General features: G+C 40.0%; 1 protein-coding gene across 1 annotated transcript in view; it reads left to right on the forward strand.

Moving 5' to 3' along the window:
• MARF1 (meiosis regulator and mRNA stability factor 1) overlaps positions 1-14,352 on the forward strand; it is a 2,255,654-nt gene that overhangs the window by 922,221 nt on the left and 1,319,081 nt on the right. The gene's annotated exons all lie outside the window — the stretch shown is intronic.

Below are 14,352 nucleotides of genomic sequence, written 5' to 3' on the forward strand. Positions count from 1 at the left end.
AAGGACTTTTCACCATCAAGCTTGGAAAGTGGACGCACTCTCATTCAGATGGAAAATGCTGACAGTATATGCCTTTCCTCCATTACCCCTTCTCACAAAGGTGCTGCTGAAAGTCAGGATGGAGAGACCCCGAATGATACTCATTGCCCCAGACTGGCCACGGCAGCACTGGTACCCATTATTAAGGAATATGGCCCAGGGCCCACCATGGATTATACCACAAATTACCCATCTGCTCACACAGTAAGACAATAAGATTCTACACGGCCATCTCAAAACCTTAAACTTGGCTGCATGGCAAATCACCTAAGCAACCAGCCAGCTCCTCTCTCACAAGCTGTTATGGATGTTATTCTGGAGGCCAGGAGGCCCAGCACCAGGAAAGCCTACTCAGACAAATGGAAAAGGTTTTGCGCCTGGAACCAAGCTAAAGGCCAAAATACCCTTCAGCCTGACATACCTCAGATTTTGCAATATTTAACTGAGATGCTACACAAAGGGCTTCCTTTCTCATCTATTAAAATCCACGCCTCCGCTATTTCAGCTCGCTACAACACGGATCCTCCCTTATTTTCACATCCACTCCTAAGGGGCCAAAAACATTAGGCCTCCCAGGAGAGCACCAACACCTACTTGGGACCTCAAGTTCGTTCTGGAAAAACTTACGCTGCCTCCTTTTGAGCCAGCTTTCTCAGCTGACTTAAAGTTTATATCATGTAAGACTGCCCTGCTGCTAGCAATTACTTCAGCAAGAAGAGTTTCAGAGCTTCAGGCACTAATGGCAGTAGAGCCTTTCCTCATTTTTCATCAAGACAGAGTTTCTCTATGAACTAACCCCTCCTTTAAGCCTAAGGTGGTATCCAGTGTGGCTCTAAATCAAACCATCCATTTTACCCACCTTCTTTCCAAATCCACAGAACAAAGTCGAAAGACTCCTACATTCCTTGGACGTTCACAGGCAGCTACATTACTACTTGGATAAAACTAAGGTTTTCAGAAAATCTGACCAGCTTTTTGTATCTTATGCTACAGCAACACAAGGAAAGGCCATCTCAAAACAGACCATTTCCAAATGGATAGGACATTGCATACGTTTTTGCTACACCCACAATGGAAAACCAGTTCCTGCTAGCATAAGGCCCCACTCTACCAGGGCAGCAGCTACACCTACAGCCTACCTCAGGGGGGTGCCAACCAAGGATATTCTGGAAGCTGCAACTTGGAGTTCAGTACACACCTTCACCAAACATTACCACTTTACTCCAAGACTAGAGCTGGCTTCGCCACTGCAGTTTTGCAGGGCCTTCTAGCCTCCTCTAACCCTGTTTGACTCCACCACCCATCCTTAGCTTTGGGATTCTACCCAAGTATGATGACTGCAGCAGGGTAACACGATGAACATAGTACAGTTTTGTACCTACCATAAATGTAGATGTTAGAGTGTATACCCTGCTGCAGTCCAGGTTACCCACCCTCCATCCCCTCTGAACTAGCTCAACTTATCTCTATCACTCTATCCTATACTACCTCTGTGGTGTATTTGCTTTTGCCTAAGGGTTTTGTTTTATTTTCATATATATATATATATTTTTTTTTTTTTTTTTTTTTTTTTTTTTTTTTTTGCCTACTTATTAGGGGCACCTGACATTTGGGGCAAGAAAAACTGAAGAAAATGGCGTTGGATGCCTCTGATATACCCCTGGTTCTCTGACGGTCAGGGAAGAAGCGACAGCAACCGATGCCGGACCAAGACTTTGGAATTCGGGCCGACTGCGGGGACCACCTGACGGCAGGATAACCCAAGTGTGATGACTGCAGCAGGGTATACACTCGAACATCTACATTTATGGTAGGTACAAAACTGTACTTTTCAGTGACAGTATTATTTGCTGTCTTTATGGTAAAAGATTGATTCTGATTTTTTGGAAACTTTTTGAGGTGAAAAGCATTACCTTAGTTTTCTTGGAGTTGAGTAGGTTTGATTGTTTGACTTAGGTGTCTACAGAGGAGAAGGATGTTTGGGTAATGTCTTGGAGTTTATTTGTTGAGGCTGTACATGTTAATGTTGAGTCATCTGCATATTGAGCTAAACTAGCTTGGCGATTGGAGGTCATTAAATATATTAAATAGTAGAGTACCCAGGAAAGAGCCTTGAGGGACACCTGTAGTAATTGGTTGAAAGGATGAGTGGGTTTGTTGCCATTTAACGGCTTTACCTTCCAGATGGGTAACTAAGGAACCAAAACAAGGAGCATTGTGAAAGTCCTGAGAGTCGAACGAGCAGTTGGTGGTGAAGACCGTATCAAATGCCTTTCATATGTCTAAGACCATGGTGGACACAAGCAGACCATCGTTTCTGTCTGCTTATTATACTGGTAAAATGTACCAGAGCAGTAGTCGTGCTCTGCTGGGGCCTAAAGCCATGTTGCTTTTCTGAGAGCAGGTTAATTTGAGGTTACGTATTGCATCAGTTGCATATGGATGCATTTCTGTAATATTTTGGTGGGGGGGGGAGAATCACTGTCTGTAGTTATTAATCTGTGTAGATGTGCTGCCTTTGTGCAGTGGTATGATGTAGGATTTTTTCCACAGTGGTGAGATGCATCTTTCTGCTATGTACCTATTAATTAGTATGGGCACAAGGAAGGATATGACTTCTGCAGCCATTTTTAGGTAGTCTGATGGTAGTTGGTCTACAGCTACAGAAGTAGTTTAGTTTAAGGAAGCAACTTCCTTATGAGTGAGGTAGGTACTGGACTAAAATTGAGGAGCTGTGGGTGGTTTTGATTGGACAGGGGTAGAGTCGGGGGAGCAGGTGTTTAATTCCTACTTTACACAATCATTATTATTTCTCAAGCACTAAGTGGGGATAGTATGTCATATTGTCTGTTTTTGGAGAGAGACTAGTCTTGCCAGGATGGAGTAGTTTATTTAGTGATGACCAGAAAGGTTTTGGGTTGATTATATGTCTTGTAGGTTGGTATAGTATGTCTGCTTATCCTGTTTGACATAGAGTTTTGCAAGGTTTTTAAGATGTCTAAATTGCTGGAGGGCATTTAGAGTTCTGTTTTTGTACCAGTTTTTACAGGCTGTCCCTTTTTAGTATGATTTTTTTGTTTCCTTTGTCAGGCATGGAGTGGGGTTGGACTTCACTCTTTTACATACTGGTGCTAGATTTAAGGTTTGTAAGAACACATTGTTAAAGTACAGCAATATCTAGCAGCATTGTTCTAAGTACATTCCAGTTATATTTTTTGTGTTTCATTGAAAATATCTTTGCTGAAATTGCCTGTATTTCATATTTGAGAGTTCTAGTGGCATATGTTGGTATTTGGTCTCTTATGCTGTCTGAGAGGCAGCCTACGTTTGTCAGCTTGTCTGGTTTGTTTGTAAGAATCCAATCTAATGTTGAGTGTGTCCCTGAAATTGTATTGATTCTATTAGGTGTAGTTATTAATTGTCTGAAGTTGTACAAGTTTATGGATTCACTGGGGGTAGTGGAATTTGAGTTGCCAGTCTATATTTAAATCTCCAAGTACTATAGATTCATGGTTAATTTGGTGGGATTTCCGATACAGGATGCTTTCTGCATTATCAGCATTATTTCCTAGTGGTATATAAACTGCTGTGAAACTTAGTGCTAGTAGTTCAGCATTGTTCCTGTGGAAGTAAGGTAATGATTAGAGAGTTTTTATAGATAATTGGTACATCACCTGCACCCTTGTTTTATCTGTCATGCCTGAGTGTATTGTGTTCTGGGGGGGGGGGGTCTCATTATCCTTTATTTCTTTTTTAACCCGTTTTCAGTAGCTATGACTACGTCAGGAGGGTATGTGGCAAGATAAGAATTTGTGATGGATTTTACTGCACATATTTGGTAAGGTGAGTTTGGGTTCTGTTTTTACTGAGCTTTATTAGGTGACTGGTTTATTTTGGGGTTGGAAGTGATGATTTATGAACAGTGGAACCAGGGTTGGGGTGGACTTCTCCACTAATCTTTTGAATTGATAATTTACAGAGGGGAGAGTGTGATCAGTTACATTTTGGTCTTGGTTTGATATTCATTTGTAAATTTGGATGCTTAGTTTTAAGATATTTATAGAAAACTAAATCAGATGTAGGTTGTTTGTAAAGAGAGAGGGTGTTGTGGAGAAAGGCTGGCTGTATGTTGATATTCTTTGTGAGGACTGGTTGAAGTCCTAAGTATTTGAAGGAGGTGGATTTGATAATTGGTGGTAAAGGCTAGTAGAGTAAGGGGAAATAGTAAAATAATCTGATTTAGGGCCATTTTATTTAACCTGGGTTGTATCTTTGTTGTAGATTACGATAAAAAAGTTAGGTGGGTAGTGAGTTGGTTGTAGAGATGTAATTTGATAGTTATAGGAGACCGTGATTGACAAATTGCGAGTGTGTCTTGGGTGGTAAACTAGAGTGGGTGTTACTATTGTGAGTAATGGTTTTGATCGTTTTCCTACGGGAGGATTGTGATTGTTCTGGTTAGAGGAAATAACCACACAATATATTTAAAGTAGCAGAACGTTTTCCAAGTAAGAAACCAACGTGGTGAGGAAGAAAGTAATTTTTTTAACCAGTAGGGATGTTTGCAAGTAGAGCTATAGAAAATAAGTGGGGTGGGGGGGTGGAATATACTGGAGGAAATTAGTACAGGAGCCAAAGTATTTTGAACAAATAACTCAAGCATCATGTAACATGTCTCTTACACTGTCAGTTTAAGTATTATGTGGTTTTCAGTAAACATAAGACATTTGCTGAGTAGTCTCAGGATGCCCCTTTCAACCAAAATGGCTACAGAGAGTGTTGGAAAGTACAGACCCATTATTCCAAATGTTTACTGCAGGGGGAGTGGCATGAATAGGGTTGGAGCTAATCTGCTAAAGTACTGTCTAAAAAAAAAAATCCAAGTAAACTCACGAAGAGCAGTGCACCTTTTCGCACAAACCAAGGGCTCTTCATACAATTACTGACTATTTTGAACACTAGAAATTTTAGTATGTTATATAGGGAATGTTAAGGTTTCAAGTGCCTGCATTTGTACTATGGAGGGTAAGATGTAGCTGTATGCCGAGCAGCACAGCACAAATACAAGCAACTTATAATAGCACAAAAGTCATATCAAAAGTCCACTGGCCAGTAGAACAGCACAGTGCAATATTCTAGCATTCAGAGATCTAAATATGGCTTTGTTCTTTACTCTCGCTAGAATTTAAACAAGTAGTTACAACACTGATCAAAATAAATGCCAAAAGTAAGTGTAGAGCTATTTCAGTAACTCATAATGAAATGCAAGTACTTCTCTTAGGTGTTTATAGGCTGGTTTAAAGTGAAATCTAGTGCAGAACAGTCTCAAGCTGCAAATATGATTGCTTAGCATTACTGAGCTCTCAGAGAGGGTAACTATAGTGTCTTTCCAACGTATATTTTCCCCTGTATTCAAATATCCCTTAAATTGTGGATTTTCTTTGCTTCTTGCCAATTTAACCAGTTCTCTTATCTGATCCCAGTATTTCACGGAGTAGCTTTCCAATACCAATTTCTTACCGACACACTTGCCCTGTCCACCCCGTAAACCTGCAGGTAGGTAATATGCAATTACCCCATGAAATCGTACGCTTCGTTTTTTTTAAACATGCTTTGATATCTGGAATTTTGATGTACATATTTTTGGGGTATTTCCTTGCTCAGCTAGCATGTTCCATATCTCACTTTCTTTGTGGCTTCCTTTCAAACCTGGTATTTTTTGCAGTAATGTTTTTCATTTGGCTTCATATTCTGGGACTTGAAGCAATATGAGCATTCTTAATTGAGCCACTTTAAATATTTAGTAGATCTGGTAATCCTAATCCTTGCCCTTTTGCTGTTGCTAGTCTATTCTTTGCAGTTCTGTTTATCTTCCTGAAAGTGTTGAATATTGCTGAATTTATGTAGGAGCTCCCTAAATGTCAACCAGGTGAAAACGTGAAAAGTATATAGTCATAAGGGTAGCATAAAGTGACTGCTTGTACTTTTTGATCAGTCTTAAGGCATTTTTCAGTTTTTATCTCATTCTTTATTACATTTTTATAATGTTTACAAGCTGTCAAAACTAACAGCACCAAATTTGGTTGAATCCCGATTAATAGCTAATTAAGTTTCTTGTCTTTCCAACATAGTGTTTATTACTTTTAACCTAATCAGTAAAGTTTTTTGTATGGTTATCGTGTCACCTGAAAATTACCAAACAATTTTAGTATTTCAGATCTGTCCAAATTTTTGTGGATCCTGTAAATACCAAAACGTCATCTGTGTAAGCTGCTACTGGGTGGTGCCTTTCCCCCCACCACATATTCTCAGGTACAGTGCTATTAAAATGTGACATGGGGCACTTTTGCATCATTGCCTTCTAATTCCAAACTAAGGTGATAGCCCACATTGTATTTTAAATTTAGCTATCAAGCCACTATATATTTTTGCTAATAGGTTTATAAAGGTAGTCCCCAATTCAAATTTGGCCATGACTTGAAACAGTTCTTTCCATGCAACTCTCTGATTTTATTTCTGCGCCCAGATCAACTAAAGTCACCCTTCTGTTTTGATTGGTAGTATTCATACTATCATTATTCTTGTCATTATCAAATATCAGTCTGCTTTTTATCAAGGCCTGTTTGGTCTGTGTTCACAGAATCATAGGAAGCTACTAGGCTAATGGCCCTAGGTCCCTTACAAGCCTAGACAAGGTCTACCCTTATTTCCACAATCAGCACCTATTGCACATGTCCAAGAAGGCACAGGTAGAACCCCGGGGTGAATTTATAGTTGCCCTTCCAATCGTCTAAATTGCTTTTGAAGAGGGCCAATGAGGTGCTCTGTTTGACATGAAGTGGGACTCTGTTGCAAAGGTGTGTTAACCTCTGGGAGACAGATCTGTCCCCTCCAGCAGGTTCTATTAATGTCACATACCGGGTTAAGGACTTTAGAGCGAGTAACCCATGTACCATTTGACTTGAAGATGTGCAGCATTTCCAGTAATGCAGAGTCAGAGATTGCCTTATATGCAAGGCAGACATCACCTCCGAGTAGTCTTTATGAATCAGAATAAAGTGACAGTGATTCCTGATGATCCACATAGGACAGATGCTGAAGACCTTGAATTTTCCATGTGAGGAACCTTTGCTGTCTTTCCAATTGCTGCAGGTGCTTGGAAAGGTGCATACCAAAAGGGGGTATTGTACGCTTATTGGCCTGATGAGGGAAGAGTAGAGGGAGGTTGTAATTTTTTTTTCTGGAGGCAATGCCCTTGCTTATGAGGTGAGCAAAATAGAATGCCCTTCTTACCACTGTGGAGACATGGTGATCAAAGGTAAGGTTGCTGTGCAACAGGTCTCTCTCACTGAGTGCGTACTTAGGGTGTTGCTATTGATGCAGTAGTTAGAAATATTGCTCTTACCAAAAAAGGACAATCATTTTTTTTTCATTGAGTTTAAGAACATGACTTTGGCACCAATCATTTGTTTAAGACCCTCTTGTAGGATGCTAACATCATTTGGAGATTCTGCGACCGCTCCCAGTTTGCAGTCATCAACAAACTTGGTCAGCCGCAGACCTTTAGTTTCTGCTTGTTCTTTGGATAAATAGATTCCAAACAGTGGAGCTCCCAGGACCGATCCCTGTGGAACACCACTGGATACAGGTCTGCTGTTGGAGGTAGATTCCCCTATTTTCACTATGCGTTCTATCAGTGAGCCAGTTAGTGACCCATCTAATGAGAAGGGTTGATATCTAGCTGGGTGGGTTTGGCAATGATGCCTGAGTAGGGGATAGTGTCAAAAGCCTTCGCTAGGTCTAGGTAGGGTATATGCACAGATTTCCCCTCGTCCAGGGCCTTGGTGACTATCTTGAAGTCTAGCATGTTTAACAGGCATGATCTTCCCTTGACAAATCGAAACTGAGTAGGGTCAAGTGTTTGGAAAGTATCTATATCTTTGTTAAGGTACATGATGATTCGCTCCATGGCCTTGCAGATGAGGCTAGTCAGGCTAATAGGGTGGTAGTTCCTGAGGTCAGTGGAAGCACCACCTTTGTGCAAGGGAATAATTGTGGCTGTTTTCCATTTTTCTGGGTGAAGCTGGTGCTTTGACTATGATTGAAGAGTCTAATTCTTGTTGGAGCCCGTGTAGGACACAGCCTGTGATAGTATCAGGTCCCATAGATGCTGTGTTTTTAGCCTTAGAGAGGGCATTTACAATCTGCTCTCTAGAGATACAAGGTAGGGATGTCTTGGAGTCTGTATGGTGGGGACAAGGGAGTGAAGTTTTCACAGAACCTGTAGGTGAACAGGTTAGTTATGTCCATGGGTATATGTGGTATCATTAACTACCAGTTCAGCACAAATTTGGACCTTTCCTTTTAGTTTATGGATGTAACTAAAGAATGCCTTATGGTTCTTCTTAGTTGAGGAAGCTAATTTGGATTCATAGTTTGCTTTGGTGGACTTTGCAAGAAATCTTATTTGCTTATTTAAGCTGAGGGAGGGTGTGTTTCCAGTTTAGGGTATGCTCTCTTATACTTTTAGACAACAATTTCTTCCTTTTATTGTAAAGCCCGTTGATAGCAGTTGTCTACCAAGCAGGATTGCTCTTCCTTGACGAGCTTGTTTTAGTCCTATGAGGTATGGGCAAGTCAATGCAGTTATACAGATGTTTGTGTAAAACATTGGTGTAGAACTCTGCGTAGTTGTCAGTCCCATCTGAGGAGGAAGGTGCAGTGAAGCTATTTATACCATCCCATAAGAAGTTATAATCTGCTTTGGAGAAGTCTCTTTAGTTTAGTTGCTGCTGGGGGGGGGGGGGGGGGGTCAGGTGTGATAGTTACTTCTAATGAGACTGATTTGTGGTCAGATCTCACCAGGGAAAACCTCGCAGTGGGGGGGGGGTGCTACAGTGGCCCCCCCATATTGTTAAGCACCAAATCCAGGATGTTGGCACCCCTTGCTGGAGTGTCAACCAGCTAGTCCAGGGCATTGTAGTTAATGAAGTCGAGGAACTTTTGGGCAAATGAGTTTGAGCACAGTTAATTTACCCACTCAGTGGATGGGTAGTCAGTTGCTCAAAACCATGGTTTTTGGATGCATCTTGATAGACTCAAGTAGATCTAGATAAGCATGAGCGGGTGTTCTGGTTCATGGAGAGGTCCTGTAGCTGGCAGTGACTTGAGTAGGTGTTCTACCAACAGTTAATAGCACCTGAAGTATCTCTAGGAATCATACTGTGTGAATTTTTTTATGAGAAGTCCTGCCAACCTGTTTGCCAGTAAAGCCATAAAACTTTTGTAATCATGATTTAATGTGAATTGGCCTATGAATGGATGGAAGACCATTGCTTTTTCCTTTACAAATCCATAGTATTATTTCCTATTTCAGTGAAAGGAGTATTTATCATATATTTAGGATTTCATGCAGTAGTTTGGTTAAACAAGCTTTTAAGTTGTCTTCTGCTCATCTCCGTTACTCTCCTAGCAACCAGTTTAAATCCGCACATTTCCATGCTTTTGACCTCCTGTTACTCTTACCTTTTTGTCATTGGTTGAATTTCACCTTTTGCTTGCTCTTGTATCACATTTGAGAGGTTTAATTTTCCCAGAAAAGTATTTTCTCCATTTTTGTCATCAGTGTATGTTGATATCTTGGCAAAGCTTTAAAAAAAAGTCCTTAATGTGAGACAGATAAAATTCCATTTTCTGTGTAGTAACTTGATTTTTTCCTTCAGTTTCCAGAGCTTCCATACATTATTTTTTAAACAAGAAACACCTTTATTAAATTATCACTTGTGACCTAGGCAGTTATGCTGAAAAGAAACCATATTGACCTAATCTTGGTTGCAAGCATTTACATCACAGACCATATTGACATAATTTTAGTTGCAAAAGTTGTACATCACTTCTCAACCCAGTCATTGTCATACATAACTCATTCAAATCCTGCCTTCTTTTAAACCTCATTCCTCTCTCATATGTATTGTTCCCACAATTCCAACTTTTTTCTATGTAATTTGCTTCTAGCCTTTTATAAAGATGCTAGTTCTATGTATTTTACGTCTGTGCCAGAAGTAGTGAATACAGTAACAGATGGTTTAGACTTTGATTTCTATTTTCTAGTGATTGTTTTTTTGGCAGCCACCATAATTAGACTCAGCAAGGCGATTCCGATTCTGTCTCATAGCTCAGAAGAATTATTTCCCTAGTTACACCAATTTGCTCACCCAATAACTCTTATGGAGTTGCCTGAAAGGAATCTTTAACATTTTTCAATTCACTGCACTCCCAGAAAAAAATATATATATTCCTTATTATCTCACCTTTAACATTTGCTGTCTAGCTGTGGAAAAATTCTCTGGGTTCTACTTGGGGTATAAAAAAATCTGCAAACATTTCCAAGCAAAAATCCTAAATCTTGATGTTGTATATTCTCCATACTTTATTCTTGAGTATTTTACTCCTCCATCCTCTGCACTTAAAGTATTTATTTTACTAGTCTTCCCCTGTAAACTTTATTCCCTTTATTATATTTAAACTGATTCTAAGATGCCACCCACCCAAAACCTATCCTTTGGAAAGGTAGCCTCTCTTTGTTCATACTTTTTACTAGCCTTCTTAAGGAATCCTTTATTTTCCAAATAAGTTTTGAATCTCCATTGCTCCTCTGATCTTGGAAAACTCTACCCTTCTAGAATAGTATATGCATCTGCCGAAGAGTTTGTGCTTAATACATGTATTCCTTCAGCATGTAAACCCAATCCACTCTCTCATCTGTTCCTGATTTACAAAAGTATAAGCTGTGGAGCAGTCTCTAGTCGTACATCTCCTAACCCTATGCTAGTCAAATAATGTCACACATTTCCTTATCCTAGAAACCCTTATCCTTCTTAGGGCTCTTGTTAACATCTTTGGTTGTTAGCTGTATTCAGTTGTCATGTACAAACCAAATGCATGCCATGAAAGTAAAATTCTGTGACATTATCCGCTTAAACACCATTCTGGTGAACCGTAGTGGTAAGTAAACAGTACATGTAGTTAACTGTATGGCAAAGTATATACTCTAATTGCAGTGGATCGTCCTGTATCTTTAACCCAGGATTCCACTATTAAACTGCAACCTTTCCCCCTCAGTAAAAGATGTACTCACTCGTTTCTTCATCTGCATTTTAGTAGAGTCCTAGTTGTTGGAGTCAGAATGTTTCCTGCAGTAGACATCAGCTCTAGCCATATTTAAAAATTTAAAGCGTTTTTTTTTTTTTTTTTACACTATGCAATAGCCAATCCATGAAAATGGTCTCGGGTGTCTTACCCAAATATTAAAATCACCATACACAAATCTGAAAAGAGTACAACAAAATCGGTATGTATGCCTGTTTTTGAGATAGTGCAATCCAAATATTTAAGCCTCATTTCTGAGAGCTTAAATTGCAAGAAACCGTGCACATTTCCAGTAGTAAATTGTGCAAGTAATTCCTTTACAAAAAGGTGCATGTATTTCTACAACCAAGTTGCTTGTGCTATCTAATCCAGAGTGACTGAAATAGGCTTCTGTTTACCAAATCAGAATGGACTTCCCTTTTTACCTGATCATGTGTAAACACTCCTAACCCCCAACTCAGTGTCTTTTTTTCGTTTGCGCATTTATTAAGGTGGCAGCCTTTTGATATGTATTTGAACAATAGACATCCCATTTCTTCTGCTTAATGTCCAAAATCCACCTTAAGTTAAGGGTGCCCCTTGTCCATTCTGAGATGTAGTTCCATTATTTCATTCTCATTTTAAGCATGGGTTTTGTCTGTGACAGTTAACCCGCCAGTAAGTGTGACGAGATAGCTCATACTGCGCAAGTCTGTGTTCACCCATACAAAACGTCTCCTAACCACTAAGTGGATGACCGTTCTCCCCCATTTGTCATTCAGTAATTATTTGGGAGTGCTCATCTATGTATACCTTGTTTATAGACATATAATGTTTTCTCTAAATGATCGCATTACTTTTTGCAATCAGATTATCATTAAAGCCAGCATATTATATTGCTTCCCGTTGTTGAATCCTGGCTGAAGTCTCTCACCACTGAGCCCCACCACCTTAATAGATGTTGGAAATGTTCTTTACTAGTGGATGAATTTGGTCTTGCACTAGTTTACTGTAAATACCTCTCCACTTCCACTTTTGCAGAAGCTATCTCATTAATTCTTTCATGTTGTGCTGCCCCATCCTGCAAAAACTGTAGTGCTTCATGCACATTCAAAACGTTTTTGTACTCCATGGCAGTAGAAGCTTGAAATAAGCCAGGCATACCAATTTTAATTTGAGATGCTGTTGGCTGCATGACTTGATCACTTATATGAACTGGATTTGTTTATACATTGTCACTGGTGAATAATTAATAAAAATTTGCATAATTTCTACTTGGCAAGTTACCATGGTATTATAAATGTTGGTCAGTATTTCTTCTCATGCTTTACATTTCCAGTCTTACTACATGTTAAGTTCTTATTCCTTGGACCTGAGCTCTAACCTTGTACCCTGTATGTGCACTCAGTGTAAGTAGAGCCCTCTGGAATTCCTGACCATATTGCCAGAGGATGAACAAAGACCGTACAATTTTGCCCCTCCATTCTCTATGGTACTGCAGTTGATTTAGAGTTTTTGTGCAGTGCCCCATGTTCCGTGTCTCGCTTGCATGAGATCCTGTAATTTTACTTCCACGTCTTTATATTCTAGAAGATTGTATTCGCTTTCTGCAGCTCTACTATACTTTTCATAGTTATCAGATAGAGCATACATCTTCCTGTTTTGCAGCTGATTCACTAAAGCAATCTATTTTATTAATTTTGGGAGTTCCAGTAAAGTGAACTCTAGCACTGAATTGTTTGCACCCCTTCATTGTTTCTCTCTGCTGGTATTTTTCATGCTGTTTCATCTGAGGCTCTGGTACCTTCAGTCTCTAGTCCGCATGGGTATTCCTTCCCTGAGGGCATGCTTTTGTACTTCATGATTGTAAGGGAGTTCTCTCTCTATTTTGTGACCTTCACTGACCTCACCAATTCTCTGAGTGCTAAACCAAATCCATTCCCACCGCAAGCGTCCCCTCTTAAGCTGTTTTGGCTTGTGAATACCGGGAGTCTCCTCTTTCACTTGGCTAGCATACCAAAGGTTCTGAGCTGCTCATCATTTTGTGCCCAAGTGTTGGCCTGATATCCTTAGTATGGAGAAGCAGTCTGGGTTCTCTGGTTGATATCTAACAACTCTGGAAGTTGCTCCAGGATAGACAGACATCTGCTTGCAAATAAGTCCCATATAAGGAATTGTACTGCAGCAGCAATCCAGATAACTTGTGTTTTGTTAGTCAGCCAGCAGAGAGCTTTTTTGTGCTAACCCCTCTCTTAGAAGCTTACATGCCAGGGCAGAGATGCAAGGGCCTATTACTCCCTGTGGAGTGTTCATATTCCTGTACATGATCCATGATGGCATCCATGTCAATGCATACACATTAACATGCCTTGTATCTCTCTGCAGGAATTGGAGATAGTGGGTCAAACTATCTCACTGTCAAAAGGACTGGTATTAGCAACTCACTCCTATCCTCTGTCTTGGTCACTAGACAGCCCTAGGTCATGCAGGTCATACACTTTCATTTCTGTGTGCTGTGCTGGAATGTTGTTACTTGAACATTTGTTGCTGGTGAGTGTTCATGCATGACACTACTGTTCTTTTCCTCATGACCTTGTCAGTTTTGTTTCAGTTGGTCTTGATCTCTGTATTTTGTCCCCTTTAAATATATTGGTGGTTGGAACAGAGTGCAACAGGGGGTTATATACTGAAAACGGTAACATCCAAATGTGTTTGACTTGGTTTATTTGGCAACATAGTGCAGTATTGTAGAGTAAGGGGTCCTACACTTCAAATAGCTGAGTGAGCTCAGAGTTGTGGAAATGCTGCTGCGAGTATCAGCATTTTGTGGTACTTTTCTGATTGTGTACGGTAAATGTACATAAAACTAAAAACTGTGGGCACAGATCAGCAAGAATCAGGTGAAAGGGACCTGTGGCTTTCAAAGTAGGTGGTCAGGAATGAGCCATAGAAAATTGCTTTTCGACACTATCAGAAATAGTCTCAGCTGAGACTAGTAGAGCAAAGTGTTGGCGCACACAAGCTGCAGGTGATGCAGAGTACCTCAAGATATTAAATAAGTTGCTGGGTATTTTATTGCCTCAGCTTTTTCTTAATGCGATTAGATGTTGCATGTTAAAGTTGAAAGTGCTTTATTCTTAAACCCATTAACTAAAGGCGTTTCCTGTATTAGTTTCCGTGCAAGGT

Source organism: Protopterus annectens, chromosome 12.part0 (genome assembly GCF_019279795.1).
Source record: "Protopterus annectens isolate FY-2018-M chromosome 12.part0, PAN1.0, whole genome shotgun sequence".
Classification (NCBI taxonomy): domain Eukaryota; kingdom Metazoa; phylum Chordata; order Ceratodontiformes; family Protopteridae; genus Protopterus; species Protopterus annectens.